We start from the raw sequence: 27,895 nt of genomic DNA, 5'->3' as shown, positions 1-27,895 counted from the left end.
GAACTCTCTTGGGGTACTTGTGGTGCCCTGTGTCTGTGGAGGATTTCTCAGCCGATGAAATCTTGTCCAGAAAGAGCTGATGTGGAGATATCTGGCACCTTCATTGGTAGTTCAGGGGTTTTGACTGCAGCAGCATTTCCTCCTGTGCACAGCAGCACTGGGGGTGTGAGCAGAGCCTCTTCTGTTTGATGTCTCTTCTTGCTGCATTCACTTACAGCCTTCCAGCCACAGCAAGTGTGTGCTCACCAAGGGCACTTGAGGCCAACAGAGCTGGCTGACAGAGAGGCTACACACAATGCTGACAGGCCAGGCCAGGAACTTTCCTGGCATTCCAAGGCAAATTCCCCCTATGGATTCTATGAGACTCCTGGCACAAGCAAAAATCAGGGGATTAAAAGAGACATCTTCTGTCTCTGCCTCTTTGCACTTGTGTTCCTCCAACACTGCAGGAGCCTTTCTGCCTCAGCTCAGAACGCCTTGTTCTGCTGGGACTTCTGCATAGCTGAGGGCTTCAAAGCCTTTGCTTAATTTGTGTTTGTACTTCCAAGTACTGAATGAGGTTGTAAGGCAGAGGTAGGTTCCTTCGAAGCATTTGTGTATATACATGAAAGTTACAACCTTCTGCTCCTTGCTCCTTTCATCTTTTCAGGCTCACAGATAAAATGCAGTAGGGTTTTTGAACTTTACAGAAAGTTTTAATAAAAGAGTGACTCAGACGTTCTTCTGTTGAGCTCCTTTTCTCTTTCACCATTCCTCTTGTCTTGGCTTTTTCTCCCCTTTCTTTTTCTTCTGCTTCCCTTCTTTCTTTCTCCCATCTAATGCTTTTCAATACAAGTTTCAGATGGTTTTGGTGGACATCTTTATGAATTGTTGTTTTGTAGGGCATCAGGGTTGTGCACCTGGGGACCTCATTTATTACAGCCTCCAAATCTGTCCACTACACAGTCCCTGTCACCTCTGATGGGGGTGAAAATTAGTGGAAAAGGGATTATTTCAGTACTGTATTGCCAGTTTACCTCCAGGTCACCATGGGGAGAGGTACAAAGGAAGTGTCTCCAGTGACAACAGAGAGAGCACAGAAGATTAAAATCCCCAGTTTTTAGATTCTCCCTACTCCCCCCTCCCATATTTGGGAGGGGATTCAAGCTCAAGAAATACTTCAACAAAAGGTGAAAATTGGAACAGGATTGGCAATGATCTATCTCAAAGAGAGATTCCTCTGAATGCTGCAACACAGAAAAACTCAGATTCTCAGCAGCTTCCCAGCTGCCTTTTCTGTAACTTTTCAGGCAATTTGGTCTATTTACAACAAGTTTGATTTCTTATTTTGATACCAGCTAGAAAGCAGCTTTGGCATATAAAATAGCAGCAATAATGTCAACTGTTGGTACACACATCTAGGTTACAGTGCCTGGGTAATTGTAACAAAGATGTTAATATCAAGATCAGAGGTAGGATAAAGGAGTCCTGAGACATTTTATGTTTTACCCACTAGATCAAACATCTAGAGCAGCTGCAAATATTCAGGCCAGTGACATGTGATATTTATTTTGCTGAGCTTTCTGTTAGTCTAAATTTTCTTTTAATCTTCTGACCGAAATCTGAGCAATGGATATCCTAGTTACAAATAACTTCTTTTAGATATTTAAGCATCAGGACTTCTGTGAGTGAATCACTCCAGTGACTTTCAGGATGAACCCCATAGGCACATAGCTCCTCTTGGAAGTTTTAATTATTTGCTTGACTTGACTTTTGTGCCAGCTGGAATCTGATAATTTAACTGATAATAACGTGTACTGGTGCAGCTGTTTATCTTCCAGTACTTACTCTATGAAGTATTGTCAGAGATTTGCTGCTTCAAAGGTTACAAAGAGCCTAGGTCCTTGAGGTATCCTTTTATATTTCTTTTTTGCTAATGTTGAGAGCAGTAGCTACAATTTAACCATTCTGTGCCTGAAACACATATTGCAGAACTCCATTACCATGGCTTCAATGGCTTGTATGTGGAGACAAAAATAGCCTAATATCCTGCAAAGTGATTAGCTCTTCTCTGTGCTTGCCAGTGTGACATTCACTCACAGATATCTCAACAGTTTCCTGAGTTTCAGATACTGGCCACACTGACTAGACTGGGCCAAGAAAACAGGATATTAGGTGGAATTTGCAGCTATTTTTTAAAGAGTATTTTAGTGAGGATTTTTGTTGTTCAGGATTTTTGTTGTTTTGTTGTATCCACTGCCTTGGCATAAAAGTGCAATGCAAGGTTCCTTTTGAGGTCCACAAAGAAATAAAATTATGGTAAGACAGTTGCAAGCAATGAAATTATCATCTCTCAGGTGAGAGGATGCAATTTTCTGCATACCTTTGTGCCAACCATTTCCAGAAATGGTTGTTTAAGATAATCCATTTTATATTGCATTGCAGGTTGCTGGAAGCTCAGTAGCTTTCAGTTTCTGTGGTTCAGCTAAGGGTAGGTAAATTCTTTAAATATGTATTAGTATCAATGTACATTAATATTAAAAATCATTGTTGATTTCTGGGGACCTGTGACTGTACCTTTGCTAATGAGTGATAGAGAAACCTTAGAAACCTGAGTTTGTTGCTGAAAGGAATGCACTTCAGATGCTTTTTTCCCATTCTTTTTTTTTAAATTTCTCTTTTTGCACTTTGCTGAAAATCTTCTCTGAGGTCTTTGGGGGATGGTGCAGGGAGGATCTGTAAGCCTGCAGGACAATGTGATGCTTATCTGAAGAACTCCCCTTTCTCACGAAGCTCACCTCCTCCCCAGCCTCACTTGGCATCTGGACAGAAGCCACCCACATGTGGCACATTAAAGGATTAAGGCTTTAATGACAATTTTTAAATGCTGTTATTAGATGGGGACTTCCATCCTGTAGAACACTTGAAAAGTAACATGTGTAAAACTGCTTCCTGAGCAGTATATCCCCTTTTCCATTATCTCATCTATTTGTATGCCAATAACAATTCTTTTGCCTTTCTACTCTGTCTCTGCTTGAGCAGTTCCATGCTGAATTCATGATTCTGTGTTTTGTGCTCTTAAGATTTTGCTTATATTTAAAAAAAAAAGTATCTCAATAATTAATTACAGATAAATTATTGAGAAAGCAGCAGCAGATGCAAAGGAAGAATGCCCTGTATCTAACAGAGACTTTTAAAACACATATCTTTGCAATATCACATATTTTATATATCTCTAGATAGATGTATACACACACACACACACACATATATATAAAATTCTCATATTCTATCAGAGTGCTTTCCTAGAATTTGATGCTTCATGTGATACCATAGACTACTGACAAAAAATGAGCATTTCCTCTCAAATTATATCCATAATGAATCTGAAAAAAATGTCTCCCAAGAGAAAAATACACCAGCGTATCTAGACTACACTTCTGTGAAGGAACTCCTGCATATTTAGGAAGAACAGTTCTGCTATCAGAGAAACTAAGTGAAGAGCACACATATAATTTTGAAATTTTCTGCTTGTTTGAAATGTTTATATAATCTCAGTGTTGAGATATATTAGTAACAGCCCCAGACTTACTGAAACTTCAATGCCTGCTGGAAGGATTTTTAACCAAAGTTTTCAGTATCTTTTCTGATGTAGACAGGACTCTCACTGAGCTTAGTGTGTTCTTGTGCGTATCTAAATCTCAGTAAGGGTTTGGATACCCTGTCTTACCCTGAGATAATTAAGTTATATTAAATCTCCTGTAAGTCACTGACTCAGGGAGTGGTTTGGGCTGGAACAGACCTCTGGAGGCTGTCCAGACAAATCTCCATCCCAAAACAAGGACAACTCCAAAGTCAGGTCAGGTTGCTCAGGGCTTTGGGCTGACCATGGAAAGTCCACAAACTCACTGGTCCTGTGTTTCAGTGGTTATTGTCTTCCACAGAGAAGATTTAGTTCTTTGTGTCCTTGTGGTCTTTGTCCCTCATCCTGTCCTTGTGATTCTACAAGAGGAGCCTGGCTCCTTTGTTATAAAATCCTTTCAGGTAGTAGAAGACAGCAACAAGTTCCTCCTGAAGCTTCTCACTGCCAGCCTGAGCATCCTCTGTGCTGTCATCCTCTCCTCACACAGCCTGTGCTCCAGCCCCAGCCTGATGTCCTTCAGCTGGGCCCTTCCTAGGATGTCAGCAAACGTGGCACTTCTTGCATGTGCCGCACACAGAGCGGCCAGTGGGGACTTTTATTGCAGCTCAAGTGACACACCAGCTATGTCTGAGCTCTGAGCAATATTTGCCACGTCCAGACACCTACATACTTTTATTTCCTGATCTCCAAATAAATCTGCATTGGTAATATCTGTTGTCTGCTCCTTCACATCTCTGCAGAGAACTGGCTTTGAAGGTCTAAGGGTGGCAGGGAGAGTCTTTCTCTTTAATGTGGTGGTAAAATATTTAAGAGTTTAGACTATGGAAGTAATTTCTGGGCCTAGTTCATCATAATTCATCGGAAAACCCATCTTCAAAGAGCTGCTCCAAGGCACAGGAATGCCAAAAAGAGTACTTCCATTGACGTTTGTCCTCCTTGCTTTCTATTCTAAAGAAAATCCAATTTTCAACTAAGCTTTCAACTGCGTTTATCATAAAACACGGGCCAATTTAACTTCTCATTTACTCCAAGGAGAGATGATGCCAAGGCTGAGCTTCTGTTTTCATGAAGAACACCATAAAAACCAGGCTCCTTGCTAGCAACACAAAATGCTCTGTATGGGGAAATGAGCCGTCCTTAGAATGGCAGAACTGATATTTTAGCCTCAGGATCCTTTTCTAAAGGTCACAGCACAGTTTTAAACCCAGAATATTGCAATGCACTTAAATATCTGAGATCAAGGTTAAACAAGAGCTACTAATGTAAAACAGAAATGAAGAAATCACATCTACCTTCTTCATGCCAGGATTGACTCCCAGGAGTAAACAATTCCAAGCACTGGGAAAATAAAACTGGCTTTTCCATGCCGTGACCTTGGATTTCAAACCTTCCTCCTCACTGCACAGAGGGCTGATGATAACCTCCCCAGTGAAGTGACTGGCTTAGTGGATGAGAGGAGAGAGGTGGATATTGGTTATCTTAATTTTAGGGTGTGACTTTTTAAACACTGTTCTTCATTAGGTCCTCAGAAACAAGCTGAAGTAGGGGACCAATAAATGGAAATGGCATGGGGTGAAACTGGCTCTGCTTTGAGAGAAATTCAGAGCAAAGCTTCACTCTAGCTGGGAGTTTGTGTTTATAGCACAAAATGAGGATGGTCTCATCAGCATTTAATTGTTCATTATTCTACAGCAAAATGTATGCTTTTGTGCAAACATTTTGATCCTAGGAAAAGCATCTTTGTTAAAGTATTTGAACCTTCAAAACATGCCAGTCGATTTATCTGTAAGATGGTAAACTCTGCAAAGCACTCTCATCCTTACTAAAGGATCAATGAAATTGAAACCATCTCAGTATGCAAGTATTGACTTTTATTCCTAACACTGATTTAAACTGTAAAGGCCTATTAAACTAGAGATCAAAACATCTATCAAGGAGTTCACTTAGCTCTTTAGGAAAAACATACAGTATTTAGAAGATAATATAAGGAAGTGATAGAAAATACAGGTTTACAATGTAATTAGTGATGGAAGCTTAATAGGTGTTCAGTGTACTTGCCAAAGAGAAAATGCCTTGGACTTTGACTTGAGAGAGAATAGGATGAAAGACAAAGATTTTTTTTCACTTGTCCATAATAGAAGATGGAAAACTGAGTTCCATGAGAAGTTTGAATCAGTACTGAATGTGAAATCTGGGTTTCACTCATTCGTGAGTCCTAATCTAGTATCTTCATCTTAAAGCAGTCCTTCCTTGTGTTATACAGTGATGGGGATAAGGTATTCCAAATAATCCCCAGACTGTGCACTTGAGTTAAAGAGCATAAGGGAGGGGACACCACCATGCAAGTAGCCGTAGAGTGGCATGAAGATAGATGGTGTCTGGGATGAGACAGGGCTGAAAGAACAGAACCAGCATTTTGGTTTTTTCCATTGCATTGAGCCACTTAAAGCAGAAATACACACATAAACTGAAGATTTTTTTGTTTTCAACTGCCACAAAGAAGTCATATCAGCAGCCACACAATTAAAGCAACCTGGCTCCTCTCATGCACAGGGAGCAATTGTTCCTTTGCTTGCAGAAGAAAACGCACTCACGTGTGCACACACACACTTTAAAATGTTTTTAAAATGTTATATTTGACTTCCTGGCTCTTTTGAAAATTCTCTTCAAAAATAGCTCTTATGACCGCAGGCTGGCAGAGCTGTTCCTGCCTGGATTTAAATGGGAAAACTCAATTAGAGTTTGAATCTGTTGCACTGAAATGGAATTGTCTCTTGCAGGCAGAGCTCAGTCACAGACACAGCAGCATGAATGAGAGGAGAGGAAGATGTTGTGCCATTTTGGAGGGCAGGTTGTGGGGGGCTCTGAGCTAGAATGTTCCATGTGCTGTCACTCTGGAAAGGAAACTTCATTGCACTTCTCCAAACATGTTCAAGGAACAGCAGCTTCAATCAGGCTTTCTCCTGGAAGGGGCCCTGCTGGGTCTGGGGGTGGCAGGGACTGGGCACTGAGCAGCTCAGAGGAGGCACAGAGCAGTGACCTGTTCCATGAGGATGACCTCTCTTTACTTTACCTCTCTGGCTTTGAACAAATATCTGCCCCTCACCAGGCTCTTTCCATCTGGTTTAAGGACGTTATTTGTATCTCTGTAGTCCAGAAATATTTGTGAGGATCTTGGGAAGGCTGGAGTTTGGGCACAGGAAAAATGGCTTTTTGGTGGCAGGTTCATCACAGGGTTCCCCTCTCCCTCCCTTCTTGTCCTTGCCTGTGTCCCATTGCAGTCCCATGTCTCTCCTTCTGGTTTCCACAGCAGGCTTTCAAGCTGTGAGGGGAGACCCTTCAATACTGCTCTGCTCCTGGGACCCCTGAGCTGGCCTCAACATTTTTCTCACCATTGAGCACTGAGATATATGTCTAGAAACTACCTACTCCGCCTCGCCTCTCTTATCTGGGATCTCAGCCTGAGCCTTAGTTTCCACTTGCTCTCTAAGTCATCTGTGTTAAACTGCTCCTCATAAACAGCAGCTTCTGGCATGACTTCTTTTATCTGTGGCTTGTATTTGTGTGTGAGAGGGAGAAAACATGTTCATTTGCATCAGAGCTGCTGACTCCTCTGATCTGCCACTTGGAGACCTGCCTGACAGGGAATGTGTGTCTGCAGGCGGGGCAGACCTGTGCTTCTCCAGCTCTGCCATCCCTGCTGTCACCCTGCTGGCAAGGGGCAAACTTTCTCCAATCCTTTGGGACCTGCTAGACACTGTTAGTGGATGTTATGGGTTGGGAAGAAGATGCACAACTCCTAGCAGTGCAGCAGGCTCCAGGGATCCTCTTGAAAAACCTGCAGTGAAGAGATTCAAGTGCATTCATTGAAGCATACCAGGAGAAAGGCTTGTGCATGTGTGGGAGGGGATGGTGGGCAGGCAGGGCTCAGGCCAGCTCTGATTCCCTGTCCTCTCTTGACTCTTGCCATTCAGTGCCACAGATACCCAGCTGCAGATGTCCATGCTGGCTCTACTGCCCTTTGTCCAGGGGAGAAGGACGACATTCATTAAATGTTTTGTTGTTGTCCTTGCAGAGAGAACCTGTTGCAGAACAGGTGTTTAGGTCTTTGGGCATGTCGTGCAGGTGAGACCAGATGGATATGAAGGAGTTTTGACAGTCACACACTCAGAGGAGCCCTGAGTATGGGTCAGTGCCCTGCACTGATGTGGTTACAGCTGTCTATCCTTTGAAATGCTGGTTAATGCTGTAAAACTCCTCACTGCAGGCTCCTGCTGCTCTTGCCTGCATGGATGAAAGCACCTTCATGGTCTGAACTGAGGTGGTGTTGCATGTGCTTGGGTTGCTCAGTCTTTGACATGGCGTAGCCCAGGGATGTTTGACAAACTGTGACAGTTACTGTAATAGTTTGGTGATCTGTCTACCCACTGTTTTTCTGATTCTAAATCCCCCTCCCGCTTTCCTCTGCCCTAGCCTTGGTCACTCCCTTGGTTCCTCCCTATTTCTGTACCCCAACCCCGCCCAGCCACCGCCCCTGAGCCCTTGAGAAAAGCCCCCTGTGCCTGGATCACGGGATCTCTCTGCCTCTGAGGGTCACCGGGACAAGATGTGATTAACAGTCTTCTTAAACCCTCATGGGAGACCCTTCTCTGCCTCCTTTGCCATCACTGGTTGTAGCTGCTGGAGCAAGAACCACGGGGCCGTCCGAAATGGCCCTAAGCATCCCTGCTGAGCTCTCAGGAAAGCTGCAGCCTGCTAAACTAAATCAAGCGACTACAACATAATAGCACCCTCCACACTCTGAAGAGGTCATGGACTTTTGGATTCTACCTGTTTAAGTTGTTTTTTTTTTTTTTTTTTGTTTTTTTCCATCAGCAGGTTGGGATTTTCTTTGGTGTCAGTTTCAAAAGAGTAAAGGAGAGAGTTCGGAAAAAATGCCATCTATGACTTCTGATGGCTGGAAAAAGCAAGGTCAGTTAGCAAGGCAAGAGCCATGGCTTTGTGGTCCAGGGTAATTTTCTGAGGAGGGCATTCACAGGTGTCTGTGGCACTTTTGCAGGAACAGAGAGGAACCAATCTATGCCAAAGCTGTGATGGGGCCAGCAGCTACCTGATGTTCCTGGTGCTGAGTAGGGCCCTCACCAAATGTCAGAGCTTGTCAGTGAGAAGGGGATATTTTTCTTACTGTAACAAATCTCACAGGTTTTTGAGACAAGCAGGGAAATTTTCGAGAAAGATCTCCTGAGAAAAACTAGCTGAGCTGTGGTGGCAAAATGGTGAAAATGAAAAACCAACTCATAGCTCAGACTGTGGCTCCTGCAGCAGGACTGGTGACTGCAGCTCCAGGGAGAAACCCCAGAATGGAGATGGGGATGAGATGGGAACAGGCACCAGGCCCAAGAGGTTCCTGATCACGCACTGCAGACACCATCCACATGGCCAGCTCTGCCTGCAGAAGCTTTAATGGTCTCAGAAGAGAAAGAGCTTTGCCTGCTCTGAGCTTCTCTAGAAAGAGACTCAAGAGAGGGGGCAGGCACTTCCAGCAGGGGCTGTCAGCCGCGCCCATCACCTCCCGGGCAGGGCTGCTCCCTGCCCCGCTGCCGGGCCCCGTCCGAGCCAGCGCCGTGCAGAGACAGCCCCGTCCCCAGCCAGGCTGGCCGGGAGCTGGAGCAGCTGCAGGCAGGAGAAGGGAGGGCTCCTGCTCAGCCCGGGCCGTGGGAAGGGGGTGCCAGCAGCCAGCGGTGACCGGCTCGGAAGGACCAGGTGAGGAGAAATCCATCGCGGAGCGCCCGGTGGTGGGACCGGCTCTGTGCAGCCACAGAGCCCTCTTGTGTTGTCTGCTGGGTTGCAGACCAGCCAGAAGAGCAGCCTGTTCCTTTCACAAGACCAAGCAAGGTAAAAAATGGGTGTCTAAGGTTTGTTTTTCCCTGTTTAGGAGTTTTCAGCTTGTGGGCGTTTTTAGAAGGCGAGAATGGGAGGAGTGAAATGATCCACGTCCCCGTTGTCTGTAGGAGAAGGAGATGTATTCTGTGCAACTTCTAAACAGCCATACACCAGGAGGAAGAATTTACTCGGGAGCTGTTCCCATGTGGTAGCTGTTATTAATGGATTGATTTTTCAGACAATAGTACGGCTTCTTGCAGAAACCCAAACTCCAAGAACTTACTGTTTCAGCCAAAAGAAATCTGTAAAAAAATGTTTTCTTAAAAAAAAAAAATTGTTTATTTTTTAAATGTGGAAAATAGATTTTTTTTTTTTTCCTTCAAAGTAAAGCCCAAAAAACACCCTTTGGCTCAGCTGTCAAATCTCTGAAGACTGAAAGTTCAGGAAACCTTCCTTTGGACCCAGCTCCCTTCACTGCTGTCTGCCTTTAAGGGAAGCCACCTCAGGCACAAGGACTTTGTGCATGGAGGCTAATGAAGTACAGGAAGCCCTGCTCCCCTGGAGTCTTCAGGGACATAATACTGTCTTCCCCTGGCAGTCATACATCATGGGACAGCTTCCCAGAAATCACAAGCAGATTAAACATTACAGGATCTTTTCCCTTGCAATGGCACAGGTATGCTTGCCTCTCTAATGGTTTCAGAAAGTATAAAGCCAGAGATCATTTTAATTTGCTCACTGATAATTTTGTGTAATGTATTCTATTAACTAGACATTAATCACCAGCAGGCACCACCAGCAAGGAAAAAAGATGCCATCAAAGCTAAGAATGCTTTAAAACTACTGTAGGAGGAAAAAAAGAGTAGAAAATTATTGTGAAAACATTTTACCACACTGCAGAAAAATGCAAAAGTTGTCCTTCCCTCTGTCTGCACTAAATTACAATGAATCTGAACAGAGAGAAAATGATTTCCTGCAATCAGATCCAATGGTCTCCAAACCCCTGATAATACAAACAAGGACTGTGTGAGTCAATCAGCCAAATACAGAGCAAGGGAGGTCTTGTTTTCAATCATATCCACAAATGGCAAACAGAGCTGTGTGTCAGAATCTGCTCTTTTCCTATTTACAATCAGTCAAATAGACTCTTCTTGCATATGTCTAAATTGTTCATGAGTTTAGAAACAGGTGGTGTAGAGGTCAGGAAGCTCATGTGTGTTTTGGAGTTTCCTATCCACCGAAAATTATTAGTTTTTCAAATAATTCAAGATGTTGTCACATTAAATAAAATTATCCCAATGATGATGCTATGTGTGTGTCAGCTTATGTTTCAATAATGTATCCTGCATTTTGGCTGCCTAGGATTAATTTTTGGATAACAAGTTATTTTTCTTTACATTGCTGCCAGCATGTTCCTATTTGAATTCAGTGTTGGCAACAGAAATGTAAGAATGAGGATCTGTTTTAGTGCTCCCTTTAGTTTACATTGATTAGTTTAGATTAATTTTCACCTGAGCTGTTGCATTATCGCCGTATGAAAATATTAGGATTGTTTTTTTTTTTTCCAAGATTTTCCCTTCCAAGTTTAAGTAAGTTAATCTGTGAAAATATTTTTACTCATTGCAGATTTGGGAAATATTGCATTATTTCAGAACAAAGCTCCTGGGTCTCTTTCTTTCCCATCCTCAGAAAAAAGTATTCATGAAAGATTGGGAAATACACAGATTTGAAAAACAATCAAAACATCTGAGTATTACAGCATGACTTATTGATGTTGCGTTGTGTCAAGACAAATGAGGTGCTGCCCTGAGTGTTCTCTGCTACAGCTTTAGTAATGTTTTTTTTAGTGGGAGACAGACCCTTGCCCTGGCCCATGATAAAGTTATTATTTCATTCGTTTGCTGATTCTTTTTCTCACTGTCTTCTCACAAAGCCACCTCTTTTCCTGTCTACTCTGATTGAATTGGCTGCCTGTATTAGGTTCTTAGATTCATGGTATGGTCTCTGTATCATAATATTTATTTCAGATTAAGGGTAACAACACAAAGAGCAAGTGAATGCAAAGCCTATAGGAGAGGTCACAGAGCATCTTGTGCCAGATGGTGTTGTAGCTCTCCTGAAAGCTACCAGGTGGGTGTTGCAGAAACTTATATTCTTCACTTTTTGATTTTGAGGAAAATTTAAGGACCTGCTGTGAGATGATTCCTAAAGCCTTTCAGTCTAGAGAAAGTGAGAAGTATAATTTGAACAGTCAGGGAAAGAAGCTGAAGTGCTGTGATTCTCAGCTCTAAGAAAGTCTGTAAAAATGGCACATTTTCCAGATTTATATCTGAAACATGAATTTTGCTTCTCTGATCCCACTCATCTCTTTGTACTGGGTATGTTTTCATGTATTACTTAAAAAAAAAAAAGGGGTCTTATATTTGCAGACTGTGTCGGTTTCATGTTACCCTTGCCAGAAGGTGTCTCACTTGCATGATCATTGCAAGAACCGGTAGGTTCATTTACACTCTATGAGCTATCTTTAAGTACACTGCATACTGCTAGCTTGGTTTAAGATGATGTATTGCAGTCAGCCAGCAAGATAATTAAGGGAATATATTAAGGTAACCTGGGTGTTGTGAGTGCAAGGCTTGAATAAGCACAGCACATCTCACAAATTCTATTTAGCAGCAAAACTATTTTTTCCAATGCAGATTGTATTGAAAAGAGAGAAAACCAATAAGGAAAAGGGGAAAAGAGAGAAGGAGGATGAAAGAAAAACTGATGAGTGAAGGGAGAGAAGGTATTCAGGTACTGCAGTGATTGGAAGAGCTGAAGGAGATGGGAGGAGATGGGAGTTTGTGTATAAGGGAGGAATAGATCAGTGGGGAAATGCAGTCTGGATGGGAGAGGAGATGGCAGTGGGAGGAGGGGATCTGGAGCAGATCTCTGATTAGAGGAGAGGGTGTAACCAGGAAAGGGGACCAAGTGTCCCTGGCCAACAGCTCTGCCAGTTGTCACATCCCTGGGTTGACTTGTCAGTTATCCAGCTGGATCCCATCCACGAGAGTTGTTCTCACTGGGCTGAGTCCTGCCCTGGCAGGAGGCTCTGTAGCTCCAATTACAAAGTAATTAGCTCACTTGAGAACAGGAGATATGATGGAATAACAGGGAGAGAGGAAAGCATAGCTAAGAGGTTGCTTTAATGAATTTGGCTTTCCTCTTTGAAAGTTTGAAGACATGACAGATGTTTTCAAGGAAGCAGGAAAGCTTGCTTAAGGAATGGATTATTCAGAGCTTAAAAAGTGCTGATTGCAAATTGCTCTGTGTATGCTTTAGGTTGTTAAGTGTAAAGAGCTCTTAATAACTAAGCTAATAAACTCCTCAGTGTTTCACCTTGATATTTTTATTTATGTCTTCAGAAATATGCTAACTTGCTGCATAAATAGCAAGGCATATTTCCTTTTGGAGCAAATGACAAACACACTCAAAAATTCCTTCAACATAGCAAGAAGTGAGGATTTTTTTTTCATTTGTTTTATTGTCCTTTGGTATTTTTTGTGTTTCCTGTTGTCCACAAGTGAACACAAACTTCACCTGTGTGATCTTTCTGTAATACCTAGCAGATCTCTGCATCTAAGTGACACATGCAATCTGACAACACTGATGTGGGGTGAAGGGAGGCACTTTAAAATGTGGATTAATTTAAAATGCTTTAAGATTTAGGACTTTTTAAGATAACCCTAGGCAGTTAGCTTGATTCCTTGATTCCAAATGAAAGCTCTTGCCATCTTCTGTTTAAAAAACAATTCATAGACTCACTTGCAAATAAGATCTTTTCCTGAGAAGGTGAGAGTTTACAGTCGGTTCCCTTTGGTGGGCAGAAAGATCTCTTGAAAAAGCTGTTACCCAGCTACTCTTAATGCCTTTCCCCTGAGGCAGGCAGGGCCTATTTGGGCTCTACTTATTGATCTGTGTTATGAAAACGATTACAGTAGCATTCATGAGCCTTGAAAGCCATAAGCAAAGATAATATGCATACTCCATTGAATTCAATAAGTTGGTGGGGGGGTGTAATATGCCTCTTGGAGCGTAGCTTGAGGAAATCATCTTGGTTTGCACTGCTTGAGGAGGCTCTGATAATGTATTTAATAACAACAACAATAAAAATAAGGCTACCTGGGTTATGTGGGTGTTGCAAAACCTCTGCTCTCTTCTGTCATTCTCACCAGCTTTGGCTGGCCCCAGACCTCCTCCGGCCCCACACCTGTGGGAAGAGAGGGAGCAAGTACACCCCTGACTTCCTCCTTTGTGTTGAGATGGCAAAAAACTTCAGGCAGAAACTGCCTCTGGCTGGCTCTGCACAGCACCTGCTAAAGTAAGGTCTCATTTTAGCTGGGGCTCTCAAACATTACAGTAGTACAAATAATTTCATGTAATGATTTCATTTTGTTTCCAGTCCCAGGCTTTATCCAGAGACTCACAGTGGAACTATTAGGCATGTCTGGAGTTGTTATGAACCTCTTTTCCCAAAAGTGATTTATCTGACTGAAGGTAATACAGTGTAATTGTATGTCAGCCTCTGCCTGTTCTTCTAGGAAAGCTCAGCTCCTTTCCTTCTGGAAACCATCTCAAGAATAAAAACAGGAGCTGCTCTTAACCCAGCCACTGTCCCTTCAGGCTGGGCTGGCACTGTACAAAGCAAAAGCCTGCTGCCTGGATGTATGTGTTGTGTGGGCTGCAAGGAGCCTCTCTAGCATGGAACAAGGTGGAGGAATGGGAGCCAGTGACTGTACAGGGAATGACAGTGCTCTGAATTACTCTGTGAATGAAGCAACGGGGGGGGGGGGCAGCTTTGCCTTCATGGAGGGTACATGTGGGCCTGCAGAAATAATTTGAAAGGGCTGGATTTTGAAAAATGCTCTGTAGCCAGGCTAAGAAAGCCAGCATTGGGCTGACCTTCTTTAAGCTCTTGGCTGATGTGTTGAAATGTCTTTCATACCTCAGTTCTGAAAGCCTTCCTGTGCAAACATGAAACCTTTTTGTCACTCCTCTACCCTAAGCCACCATACACAGCCTATTTTTTGCCATTCATGTCGTCTGCCCACAGGAAAGGATGGAACCATTCCTGCTGGAGTTTAATCTCACCTGGAACTATCACCACTGTTGCACTGCTCTGTGTCCAATGCCCATGCTGGGAACAGCCACAGTGTCATACAGCTGATTGATACGGCAGAGTGGTGGATTTTGGGATTCACAGCTTTGTGAGCTGTCTCCCAGGCTTGCTTAATCTCAGAAGCATAAACAGAAACCTGTGGTCTTTGACGCTTTGTAGGTTCCATGTCCCAAATGCTGATAGCAAAACTGAGGTAATTTCAGGCGCTGAGAATGAGTAATTGCAAATTATCATTCTCTGCATATGTACTGCAAACCATAAACAGCTATTCAGGAGTACCTGGCTCTTTAACTAGTTATCTTGAAATCCTGTAGCTTCCTTTTCAGCTTCCTGTAGTCCTTTTCAGGGCATCTTCAAAATACTGGCCTCTGGCAAGGAAGATCCTCATTTGCTGAAATAATCAGAGCTTGGCATATAACAGCCTCAGCACCATTTCTCCCTTTGCCCCAGCCCTACACTAAATGAATTTATTGCCCTGCAAAATACCCTGGTAGTTGTGGGGACTTCCTTCACAAAGCAACTAACAGTGAGTTGGTCCAACAGTTGTGCTGGAAATACCACGTTCTCTCTTTACCCCTCTCCTCCTCTTTATCCTGCCTGTCATTTTCATTTGTTTGTTTGCCTTTGTTTTTCCTTCTTGGCATGGCAGATTTATCATGTTTGGGATATAGATTTTTGGGGCCATGAAAAGCTGTAGAAAACTTTAAAAATGTGATTGGAGGCTCAAAATTCAAAATCTTAAGCTTGGTTAAGTAAGCAAGTCTGGGCAAATAGTGCCAGTGATCTGCTCTTTTGAAATTGAGAGCTATCTTAGTGGAACAGACTCTGCTTTGAAGCAAAATGTATAAAGTGTACCACCTCAGACACACTTTACTCTGGCAGGAATGAGCTATGTGCGGATTGGTAAAATCTGTCTGTGCTTTCCCTTGTGTTTTTCTTGAGTACAAGCATTTGTTCTACTCTGACTTTAATTAGTCCCTCATAGGGCCCCTCTGACAGACTAAATTAGGTGTCAGTAATAATATACTTTGTAGATGCTATGTCTGTACAGAAATTCTCCATGCCAAGGCTGTGGTGTTTCTCCATGTCAATCCACTGCACACAATTACACATTAATGTAGAGATAAATGAGAAACTGGCTAGATCTTAAATGGTGCCGCTTCTCAGGAGTTACTCCTGGGCTGTTACTGGTGGCTTGTCCACAGGACAGTAAGTCTGCTCCTCAATCAAGTGAAAGAAATGTTTAATATGGAGATAAGGTGTAGCAATTAGCACTAGAGTCTATTCAGAGCTGATCTGTTTATTTAGTAGAGCTGATTATGAAGTGCAGACACTGAGATGTTTTGGAAAAATTTTCCTGTCTGCTGTGTTTCTTAAGCTATGATCTTCAACATGATACCCAAATCTACTTTACTGTCCATGTACCTCAGTTATGGGTCAAAATCAGTTCAAGCCAATTCCTTTCATCTGCTGCTGTGAGCTTTGGCTGAGGCACTGCTTCTGTTTCAGATCGCAGCCACCACACGAGTTGAAGGTCAAAGGCTTGAGCATGAGTTCAAGTTGCAAGCTAACACATAGGCTGTCAAGTTAGATTTTAGGATCAAAATGGATCTTTGAGGTATTTATGACATTAAACACAGAATTTCTTCTGATTACTCCTGTTTGGAGTCCAGCAGGTCACGTCTTCATCAAAACAGAGCTTCTAGTGATGCTCCTGTCTTAACCAGAAGACACCAAGAGGCGGAGAGCCTGACATCTCCCTTTGCTGATTGTCCTTATCCCAGGTCACCCTTATTGTTGCATAATTGTGTGCAATGGAGAACCACAAGAAAACAGAACAATATTTGGTCCATATTTGTAGCCTGTAAAAAGCAACCCCCTCCTTTCCACCAAGGAAAAGCTGCTGATTTCTACATCATCAGATGTTTTGTAGGAAAAGGAGGAGTATACCCCTATTCCTATTCAAAGTCTTCATTTTGGTTAGATTTTCTTGTAGCCAACAATGCAAAAGGTGATCACTGTGTGTTAAGACTTCTCTGTGCCATTTCAGAAAGAGGTGCAATGTAAAAGAAGAATACTATGGGCTTTTCTTCAAAAAGCTTAATAGGGAAGCTTTGTCTATTTTTATTCATACTTGATATGTTTTGAATTTATACAAAGAATTTAGAAAATTCTGGGTAAACAGCAAGTCAAATGACAAGTTTTTATCTGGTTTTTTTTTTTATCCTTGTCAAAACAGAGCTATGTCTTTTTCTGTGTTCACAGTTTCATTTTATTTAAAACCAAATTCAGTACTGCAGGGAAATTAGACTGGAGTCACTTTTTTTTGGTCTCATATTTTGTAATGTCGTGTTCTAAAATTTGCTGCTTATGAGACCATTTCAAAATATTCCATTTGAATGGGAACTCTGCAGAAATAACAGACTTCAATTTGTCTAGTGGGCTGTTGCCTGAAGAGAGAGAGTCTCATTGTGTCTTCTCGGTGGTGGCTGCTTTCTCAATAATGAAGCATGGAGAACAATTTTCTTACCTTGCATTTATACAAACCTCAACAGTAGAAAAATGGGAAACTTTAAAAAACTTCCCAAACAAGACTTTTAACCATTCTTCAAGCCTCCCAGGCATCAACGAGCTCTGCAGATCAATGCCATTATTATATGAATGAGAGGACTTCAGAAAGCCATCACATGTAGGCAGGAGTCTATGGTTTGTGGCAAATCCTATTGGAAACGAGCATCCCTTATCCCTATGTGACTTCCTATGCTTTTCAAAAGGGAGTAGTTTGAGAGGTGTTTGGGATTCAGCATTTATAATGGAATCTGTAACAAAACTCAGCATGTGAACTGCAAGAAAGTATTTAAGTAGTTTGAGTGAGACTGAGAAACTGGTTTAAAAAGCATTTCCTGAAGGTACAATCACTTCTGGCGCCAGAGTAGAAACACTTATGCATATTTCTGCACCCCAGGGCAATTTTCAAGAATGCAGCTAATGTTAAATCTGAACTCAAAGGGCTTTAATTTTTCTGTTTGATGGGAAGCACTCATTATGCAAATAAGATAGCCTTTGGTCAGCTGCCTATATTCTAAATTTTTTTCCTATTTTGGAAGGATGCTAGTTTAAAATGGAAATTTCCACATTGAAGTTACGTGTTTAGTCACAGCTTTTTAGTGGGCCTAGAAAACGTGAAGTGGAACACAATCAGATACAAGCATGATTAGTAAAGCCTCATCCTGGCATAAAAGGAATCTTGTCTCAGTTTGGCACTGCCAGTTTTATAACTCCTCCCTGACAGGGAAATTGCAGCAACCTCCACTTGTCCTTGACTTCATGGCACAGGTAAAATATCCTTGTTTGTCTCCATGTCTGGTGGCCAGCTACATCCCATACATCCTCACCTACCTTCACACTGGGTTTCTGGGCAGGGACAATTTGGGCCAGGGTTATAATGGTAGCTAATCTCTCTGCTCTGCCTTACAGTATTCTTGCTTTCCTCCTGACATTTGATGTTTAAGAGGGACCTCAGTCCAGTCTTCCTGGCCAGCATCTCCAGTATGACGGACCCATGGTGAGCAGTGGGAGATATGGCCATGTGAGAGGTAGGTGGACATTTTGGCCCATGGTGTCCATTTTTCCCACCTGGTGGATTCCATGGCTTTCCTGAATGCTTTGTGTGGTGATTACATGAGGTAAGCAAGGGCCTTATTCACCACCAGCAAAGTCAAAGAAGGAGCCAGAAGAGACTCTGAGGACACATGCTTTGCTTGTATAGCTCACATGCTGTGATGAAGCCAGTAGAGTGAGGGGATTTTACATCTGCAGAGATTTCTTTTTTCTGCTGATACTTTCCTTCTTCCAGCACTGCAGTCTCAAAAATCTTACGGAGAATTCAGGGGGTTTCACCCCCATCACCACTGTGAAGTCTAGGGGCTGTTAGGAACCAGGCTTTAACCTCTGGGGGAAAGACAGTCCATAAGGAACATGAAAAATTGAAAAGCAAGAAAAATCTTTAAGTAACTTTTAAAAACTTATTCCCCATTGACTACTCTGCTTCAGAACATGGAGGCAGGAACCTGGACATGCATCTCCAGGAGCTCAGTGAGGGTCTGGTGCAGCCCCTCCCTGGGAGCAGTGAAGGAAAAGAACCAGCCTCCCTTTTCTGGTGTGTCTTGTTAAGAGGAAACCATAAATTATCTGACCGGGTACCTGTGATACACTCAGCTATTTCCTCTCCATGCTTAGTTTCCTTACCAACAACTCTCATTACTCATGCTGGGCTGCTGGTAAGACATCTGCTTTCTAACATCCAAAAGGGATTTGTTGTGCAGTGCTGAGGAAAGCTTCCTCTGCTGACTTTAGCTGGCTTAATTAACAGTTTGCGAAATGCTTTGGATCCATCTGGAGGAACGATCCTCCCGAAATGCAGCTCGTTATTCTAACAGTGCAAACTGACCTGGGTGAGCAGGGGCTGGGAGACCAAACCTTGTCTATAAGGAAGATGCATGACAGAGGATGGGTGGCTTGCTGAGGGGGAAGCAGGTGGCTCTTGTAAGTTTAGTGGGAGCTCTGCTCTCCTGGGGAGGTGAGCAACAGCAGCACAAGTGCTGAGACTGACAGGAAAAGTTAGTGGAAGTGCTTTCCTATGTTGCTGGGCACAGCTGCAGCCAAGTGCTTTGCTGTGCTTGAATACTTAGTGTTGCTGAGCTTGCAGCTGGAGGTGGAGAGCTGCAGAGCCAGGCAGGGAAAGTTGTACACAGTGAACTTCACTTTTCATCCAACTCTAAAGCGATCGGCGTGCATGATATCAGCACTCCAGGCTTTCAGGAGTTTGGGATGAAGTGAAACAACCTTGGGACTTTTTCAGATGAAGAATATAGAAGCAGCTGCTGAGCATCCTGGCACATGGATGTGGCTCGGTCTCCCTCTTTCCCAAGCATTCTGTTTGTCACGTGCTGCGCGTGGTTTTGTCTAAGGGAGGTCAAAGCTATTAATTCCCACTTGCCTCTCTTTAATGGCTGTGCAGAGGAACATTGGGGCAGGGCCCTCAGAAGTGTGCCAGGCAGCTCCCAGGGTAATGGCCCTTGGCATTGGCTCCATGGTTACAACTGCTGCTGCTTGGGGTGCGCCCTGCTCAGCTGTGCCACTTTCTCCTTAAAGGTTCCCACTCCCTCCTGTTTCATTTTGCCAGGAACAACCTGAGTGCAGTGGTCAGAGTGTCCTCCTGTGTTGGCAAGCGCATTATGGAAGAAAGAGAAATGCTATTGCCTTATCAGTAAATCACTCCCACAGGCTCTTTATTCACCTGCTGCAGAGGACATAGTGAGCTATGTATGGGGAAGGCTGCTGAGGATACACTGAGTGTTTCCTTCTCTCTGGTATCTGGATCATGTTTTGTGTAGCTGTAGGACCCTTTGAAACCTAGCATCTTGTTTTTCTGACACTTGGAAGAAATAGACCCTGAAGGAGGGACAACAAGCAAAGCAAACCAAAACATATTTTCCTAAAATATGCATAAACTTTCCCTTCCAGTAAGAAAATACCCTAAGGACATTGGATCTCAGCACTGAATCCAAGCCTTTAGAAACAGGATGCATAAGGCAAACAAGGCTGCCAAGGTCACTTGCCGCGTGCTTCTGTTGCGTTCACCCTTGGAGGAAGTGCCGGGGCCACCAGGAAGATCCATGTTCCTGTGACATTTCAGGAACACACGTGGAGAAGGAGAGCCAGGACATTTGTTCTTGGTCTTGCTGGGGTGGACGAGTGCCTCCCAGTCTGCTGTGTCACAGCTGAACAGGTGCAGTTCCTACACGGGTTGGATCTTCTCTGTTTTTGTCTAAATAAGGGTGTGGAGTGTTTTCTGAGCTGGGATTCATTACTGTACTGGCTCAAACAAAAACAAAGCTGTGCTTTCCTTTTTCAAATCACACTGCAGGCTTTTTCACTCTCTCTGCTAATTTTGTTCTAAAGGAATAACAGTGACTTTAGGGAGTTTCCTGGTGTCATACCAGAATCAGACATTAATGCTGACAATTTTAGGACTGGGTTGGTATTTTCTCATTTCTTTTCAGAAATGAGTTGACAAAGTACTAACGTTGGTGAGCAGACTTTACACACACATGCTCTGAGTTTCACTGTGCATTTATAGCCTGTCCAGGGAAGCTCCCTTCTGTCCAGAAGCAAAAAGCTGTGGAAGAGCACTCACAGACATAAAGATGTAGTTTGAAGAGGCATAAAAGATGTTCAAGGACTGTTTTTATGATTTTCCTTTTGAAAAGACCCAGGTGCTTGATTAAAGGCCCAGAAACAGGCTTTTCAAAAGCTGCAGAAGGGTTGTGACCTATCCACAAAGTACAATGAAAGAGAAAAGAAAGGACACGAGCAAGTGACTTCATTTTTCCTTTATGCCAAGGAAACATTCTGGTGTGATGGCTTCTCTGAGGTTACTGGGAAAGGTGAGATGGATGGCAGTACCACAGCACTGCCCCTGTGTCCCATTTCTGGCACTTTTGAGAACCCAGGAGCAGTTGCACAGAGGTACTCAGTGCCTTTATGCATGAACTTTCATCCCTCCTCTGAGAGTCATGGGGTGCCTGGGGGCGCTCAGCTGAAAATCAGAGCCATGGGGCAAAGTGGAATGAAGATAGGAAAATCTGTCAGAGGATGGGAATAAAACCCCATAACCTGACTGTCAAAGGGAATCAAGCTCCTGCTCTGTGCAGTGATACAGAAGTCTGGTGTAAGTTGTAGTAGGGCAATCTCAGGACACTGTCAGCTACAGCCATCTGGCAGGTATTCTCCTATTTTTGACTATTCTGCTCTTCCAGGTGTCCCCACACAACCTGGCAAATTCTGCTTCCTTGAGTGTTCCTCACTCTTTCCACAGTCATGAATGTGAGAAGGCTGTGGCTGCTGCAGGATGTGCCCACATGCTGTAGAGCAGATATTGCTCCCAGGCAGCTGGGACGGGTTGCTTATATGCTGGGAAGGTTCCTGTCTTTTGCCAGGAAAAGTCAGTTAAAGTAAAAATTCAGAATAAATTTCAGCAACTGAAATAAAACACTACTTGATGAGTACTTTGAACATCAACTACAATTAAATGTACTACTTTTAAAATTAAAAATCAGCTTCTTTCATCTATTTGCTATCAGTCTCTATTTCATGAGTTTTCACAACTGCTGAAAACAAAAAACTCACCTTTGCTTTTAATGTATTGAAAAGTCCAGGGAAAGACTTTAAGCTGAAAATCTATAATAATTTTACAGAAATCACTCCAGATTTATAGCTGAGTTCACAGTCCTACCTCAAGTCCTATTTCCTTTTAAGGTGTATCTATAATTTCAAGACACTTTCTAAAGAGATTTAAATATTTTAATCCTTTTTTTTTCCTTTTCCAGGCAGAATTTAGTATTTATGCTAAATTGTCTGCAGTCTGGATAAGTTAGGTATGAATTCAAAATTTTACAGACTTTCAAAATCCAGAGAGTTTTTTTTGTAAAAAACATCACTTAAACATGAAATGTTCAAATCTCATTGCCACTCATAAGTTGAGCAATTAGTAGATGGGCCAAAGGTAAAGTGCAATAACTTCATTGAAGTAAAATGAACTTGGGCTAGTTCCCTTTAAGTACAACCCAGCCCATTTTTCCCTTTAGCACTATATTATCCTGCTTTATTTTCCATAACAGACCTTTTGCTGGCCTCTAAATTTCTTTGCAAAAAAATGGGGTTTTGTCTGCAACCTCTTTGGTCATAATTTCTGCAGTAGTTGCTATCAGTGTCAGGAAGAACTCATGATTTTTCTCGTAATTAAAAAAGCCATGAATGCTGCACTTTCATCTCCTTTCCTAATAAAAGCTATAGCAAACCAAACAGTAGGCAAATATTAAACAAGATACAGATGAAAAATTCAGTGACCTCAGTGGTGTTTGCAGGTTAGGAGCTGCAAAAAAATGCATTCATGGTTTGCATAAAAGATTAGTGCCTAATCCTGTTTTCATGGTGTCAGTGGGAGTTCTGCCACCATTCAACAAAGGATGGGTCAGATCCTTAATATGTTAGGTGAAATGGCTTGGCCAAGGATTGTAGCTTTCAATACACAAAAGCACACATGAACTGTGGCCAAAATAAACTGAAAATAAAAAACTCCCTGTCTCTGGTGGCTAAGCCATGTCTCAGATCCTGCTTTGAAACCAGGGCTGTTGTGTGTAAATGATTGAGCAGGTTCAGTAGAGAGGGCACAGAATGACATTTTCCCTGGGAATATTTGATGTAATGTCCAAATTTTGCTTCACAGAATAGGTTGATCCACAAAGATTCTGATAACACAAGAAGGATACTGGCAAGGCCAAAGGACTTAATGTGGATCTCAATTTCCAGGGCTCCATCTGCAAAGAAAAGCCTGTCTGCACCTGAACTGCTTCTCTGTTATGTTGGCAGGAATATATTCTTTCCCTGAATTATTTTTTTGGTGAATAGTTTTCCTGATGTGGTGCCCTGTGTACTGCCCTGAAAGGAGGTTGCAGTGAGGTGGGGTTGGTCACTTCTCCCAAATAACAAGTGGTAGGATAAGAGGAAATGGCCACAAGATGCACCAGGGGAGATTTAGTTTGGCTATTAGGAAAAAAAAATCTCTGAAAGGGTTGTCAAGCCCTGGAACAGGCTGCCCAGGGAAGTGGTAGAGTGACCATCCCTGGAGGTATCTAAAAGATGTGTAAAGGTGGCACTGAGGGACACGGCTTAGTGGTGGACTTGGTAGTGCTGGATAAACAATTGTACTTAATGGTCTTAAAAGTGTTTTCTGACCTAAAAAATTCTGAGATTCTATATATTGTGACAGCTGATGCTCCTGCATTTCGTCAAGGTGTTTGTGTGCTGCATTGTCATTGCTATGAGGAAGAATGTGTTTGCAGAGAGATCTTGGCAAACCATTTGAGTTCCCAAATTTCCTTCTGTTTAAACTCCATACCTCTCATTATGAACTGAACAGGAAAGGTAGCAGCATATTTACAGTTTTGTTTCTCCTTAAGTGCAAACACTTTTTTAAAATCACTTTTTAAATTTCCTTTCTGAGCTGGAAGCAGAGCTGCTTTGTGGCCAAACCAGATTCACAGCAGGGTGATTAAGTGCCACTGCAGCCTGGTTGGTAAGGATCCTGCTGGGGAGAATTGCCAAATGTTTCGAGTGGTCCTAGTGCTGTATCGTGTGAATTCAGTTCCAGTGCAGTCATGCAATGGTATGAATGAATTGTAAAAGATACTGAGTGGCCTCTCCAGAGGTTGCCTTTAGCAGCAGAAATCCTTCTCAGCTCAGTCTAGAAGGATTGGACCACCAGACATCACTGCCTGTCTGATGAGTGTTTTGTGGGAATTTTTGCTCTGGTTAATTGTGAAGAAAATTCTGCCCAGATGGCAAAAGGACACAACACAAGTGAAAAATGTATCAGAAATGGAAGAGCTCCTAAGGTTCATTCAGAGCTCAGGTGGTCCTGGTGGCTGGCGATGCAGTGTTGTTTGATGCAAAATATATGAAGCTTATAACACTGCTAACCTTGTTCTTTGGACAGCATGTTTCATTTTCCACATTTGTCAGTTGGATATGTCCCCTGAAAATTACATTTGCTTGGAAGGCAAATACAGTAAAGGCTGGTGAGAAATTGACAGCAGTGCAATAGGGTTATGCAAAAGAGAATGTAAAGAATTTCAAATAATTGACTTTTGCAAATCTGAGCTTTTTCCGTCCTTGTATCTGTCAGCAGCTTAGCATAGATAGATTCTACAGGAACAGAACTTAGGCAGTAAAGCTGTCACAGCACAGATTTTGGATAGGCAGAAATGATTCTTGTTGAACCCAAGGTCAGTGACAAATACAGAAGCTAAAAGGAAAGCACAAACCCTAAACAGAGAAATTAGCATCTGCATTCTCACAAAGGAGAATTGCAGGTTTAAAACAACATCTTTTAAGCAGACTGTATTTGTCACCTGTAGCTCCTTCTTCCTCCCATTGAGGTGGGGATCTGGATGTACCAGATATTTTAGAAATACATTTTTAAACACTGTTAAGATCTTCTAGAATAAATTTCTCCATGTGTAAGGTATAATTTTACGTAACACTCTTGAGTCCATGGGTAGATTTGCACACAATTACTTGTGCATAAAGCAAAGTACGTACTTGAATACTTATTAAACATGGATATACATCTCAAAATGGACCAAAGGAGGGATAACTAGAGAGATATTGCTGAGATCTTTTAAGGTATTTGAGCTATTCCCTTTTCTTTCTGACTTGAAGCTAAATGATTTCTCAGAGTCTGGTGCATTTGTGTCTCACTCAAGGGTACCAGCGTGTTATTTGCAGTGGCTTTGCTTTTCAAACAATCCCAAGTATTATGAGTTTGGTAATGAATGTAGGAACTTTAATATCATTGAGTCTTGATAAACTTTGCATTCAAGAGAGCTGAAAGGGACTAGATGTCTACTTCATGAGAAAATCTGAAAAAAAATTAATCTTTTTATCTTGATCATCAAGAATAGCATTTTTGAAAATCTATTACTTTGGATCTCAGCTTTTCCAGTATTATCTCTGAATTTATATTTGCATAATTTGTTTTCTTATTGTACAAGAAGTCCCATGCTCTGTTTCCATTTTTGATACTTGGTTTTACTGAAATCAATGTGTTCCCACAAAAGAAATTTAATCTGGTGCATTTTCTGACAGAAATATATGTTTCCTTTGAAAATCTTTAACTAACTTTAGACTTCAGCATACAAATGTAATTAATCAAATAATCAGTCGAAAAGTTGGCTCTTTTTAATGCCAGCAAGGCTACTAAATGGTGTTTGTGTTGTAATTGGAATCAAGCAGAGCAATGAAACTGGAAAATCGTTAGGGCTATTACGTGTTCAAAGTTGAAATCCATTGATTTTGCGCTGTTATGTTCCTTCTTACAGGATCCAGAACACCTTGGGTGCAGAGAATTCTGTCCATGGGTCTTAGATAATGAAAAAAACTATCAAAAGGAATGGAATTCCTTTTGTATTACCCTTTGGCTCAGGAGTATTCTCTTCCAGGTGTGGTGTGGTAAATAGGGTAATCAGAAGTTTTCTGGCAAGTGGCTTTTCTAAATTGCACGAAATGCTTCTAATTTGCCTTGACCATCACAGGTATGAATTTCCAATGAACATTTGAGAACTTTAGGCTCATTCATCCAGAATTGTCTTTGACATGAAAGAACTGCTTCTGGAAAGCCTAAAGTTTGCTTCAGGTTTGGTGTTTTTTGGGTGCCCAACATCATATCTTCCAACAGAGAGGAGTCTAATGAAGCCTATGCTGTTCTCCTCAGGTACCAGTAGGAGTGAAACAGAACAGATGGATTGGCTTTTAGCTGGCATCCTAACACAAAATTCAGGAATGCACCGATTCTTTCTGCCCAGAAAAAAAATCCCTTTTGCAAAGATTTTGGCCTCTAAGCACCATTACATGCTGTGTTTTCTTGTTAATTTCTGAGCTCCCGTGTTGTACTTTTTTTCTGCTATTTTTTGCTTCTTCTCTACACTGAAAACTAATTATAGTAAAGACCTTTTATTCATGTGTAGCACAGAACAGCTTCCTTCTTCTATTTTTAATTTCAGTAATGATTATAATTTGTGTCACGTTTATAATAATGTCTGATATGTTTTTCCTGTTTGTTTGGAGTGAGAATCAGGGAAGATAATTTTGAATGAAGTCAAATGTTGGTAGGGTGGTTTCACACTTTGAAAACATGCAAAGATAAATAACACAGAAAATACTTTTAAAAAAATTAACAATATCAGCACAGCAACTTTTCCCATTATTCTTCAGAATCTATTACAAATCAGTCAAGAAGCTTATTGTCAAGGAGAAAATTTCTTGATTAATTCCTGGGTCAGTGCAGAAACAGAACTGTGGATTTCTGCAGGAATGATGGCTACAGACAGACAAAAATAAGTCAGTGAGGTCCCCAGAGCTCTGTATCCTGTCTCTGATCACAGGCAGGGAAGCATGCTTGGGAAGCATTTTAACAATAGTGCCCATAAGAGCTGGTGCTATCTAGGTATATTCTTATTTCTTTTCTAAGTTAGAAAGACCCTGGGTTGTTCATCTTCTTTGTGTACAGAAATCATCCGCTTTCTCTGTTAATTTTCCAGGGCTGCTGCTCAGTCTGTGAGCTGGGTGGTCACACTATTTGCTCTTACTGAAAGCACCAGAGAGCTAATTAAAATTAGTGAAAAGGAAGTCGTGAATTCATTCAGTCTTTTGATCCAGCTTGCTTTTATGTAATGAAATTGAAAGGTACAGATGATTTTCAGAAAGGTGATTAACTCTAATCAGGTAGATAAGCAAACCTGTTAAATCAACAACTATGGCATGTCCCCAAGTGCCCCTATGAATGAAGACTCATAAGGATATAATTTAAAAGATTTTAATTATTACTTTTCAAATTTGTAGTTTAGTTAGGATCTTGAAAATGTACAATGATTAATGACTAGCTAGTCAAGTGACTGTAAAAATGTATTAAGCCCCTGAGAACGATAAATCTTCTGTAAATGAATACAGGCTGACAGTCAAGGATCACATGTTCTCCAGACCTTTTGATAAATGTTCTTCCTTTTATTTCCAATAAACTTTGATACATGAAACCGTGTAATTTATTTCCACTAATTTATCTTTGTTCTCATGGGTATCAACTCCTCTCTTTCCATATTTTCATCCCAGAGAAACATGGTGGAGGTTAGATCATCATCAGTAACAGCAGACATAATAAAATCAACTGGAAAATACAATAAGTTCAAATTAATAGCATGGCAGCTGCCTGGTTAGATTAGGAAAAGAGTAGTAAAAAACTATGCATTGTGTCTTCTGCACTATGGAAATTCTGTATATCCCAACAATGAATAATTTCATTTTGTCCTCAATTCCACAATGTTTCATTAACATATTATGTTGCTGTGGGGGGGAAGAGTTCATGGTCATGTTGTATGTGCTCCACATAACAAGAATGGAAGAGTCCTGGATGAATGGATGCATGGATGGATGGATGCATGGATGGATGACGTCATGCAAAAAGCTGTGGGCTTCTGAAAATCTACATAAACAAAAAAGGCAGTTCTTTCTCTGCTATGATAGCTTTCTAATCCATCTTTCCTGCAGCAAAAATCTCAAGTAAAATCCATGCATTCATCCTCTTGCTATTTAAAAAAAATCCTGTCTAGAACTAT

General features: G+C 41.9%; 1 long non-coding RNA gene across 1 annotated transcript; it reads left to right on the top strand.

The window, feature by feature from the left end:
• The first annotated feature begins 9,271 nt into the window (after positions 1-9,271).
• LOC125329617 lies at positions 9,272-10,815 on the top strand. The gene is made up of 2 exons (XR_007205222.1): positions 9,272-9,385; positions 9,558-10,815. It is a non-coding gene; the product is annotated as an uncharacterized LOC125329617 (long non-coding RNA).
• The last annotated feature ends 17,080 nt before the right edge of the window (positions 10,816-27,895 follow it).

Source organism: Corvus hawaiiensis, chromosome 8, assembly GCF_020740725.1.
Source record: "Corvus hawaiiensis isolate bCorHaw1 chromosome 8, bCorHaw1.pri.cur, whole genome shotgun sequence".
Lineage (NCBI taxonomy): Eukaryota > Metazoa > Chordata > Aves > Passeriformes > Corvidae > Corvus > Corvus hawaiiensis.
Note: the sequence above shows the minus strand (reverse complement) of the source record. Positions and strands in the feature narration are given on the sequence as shown.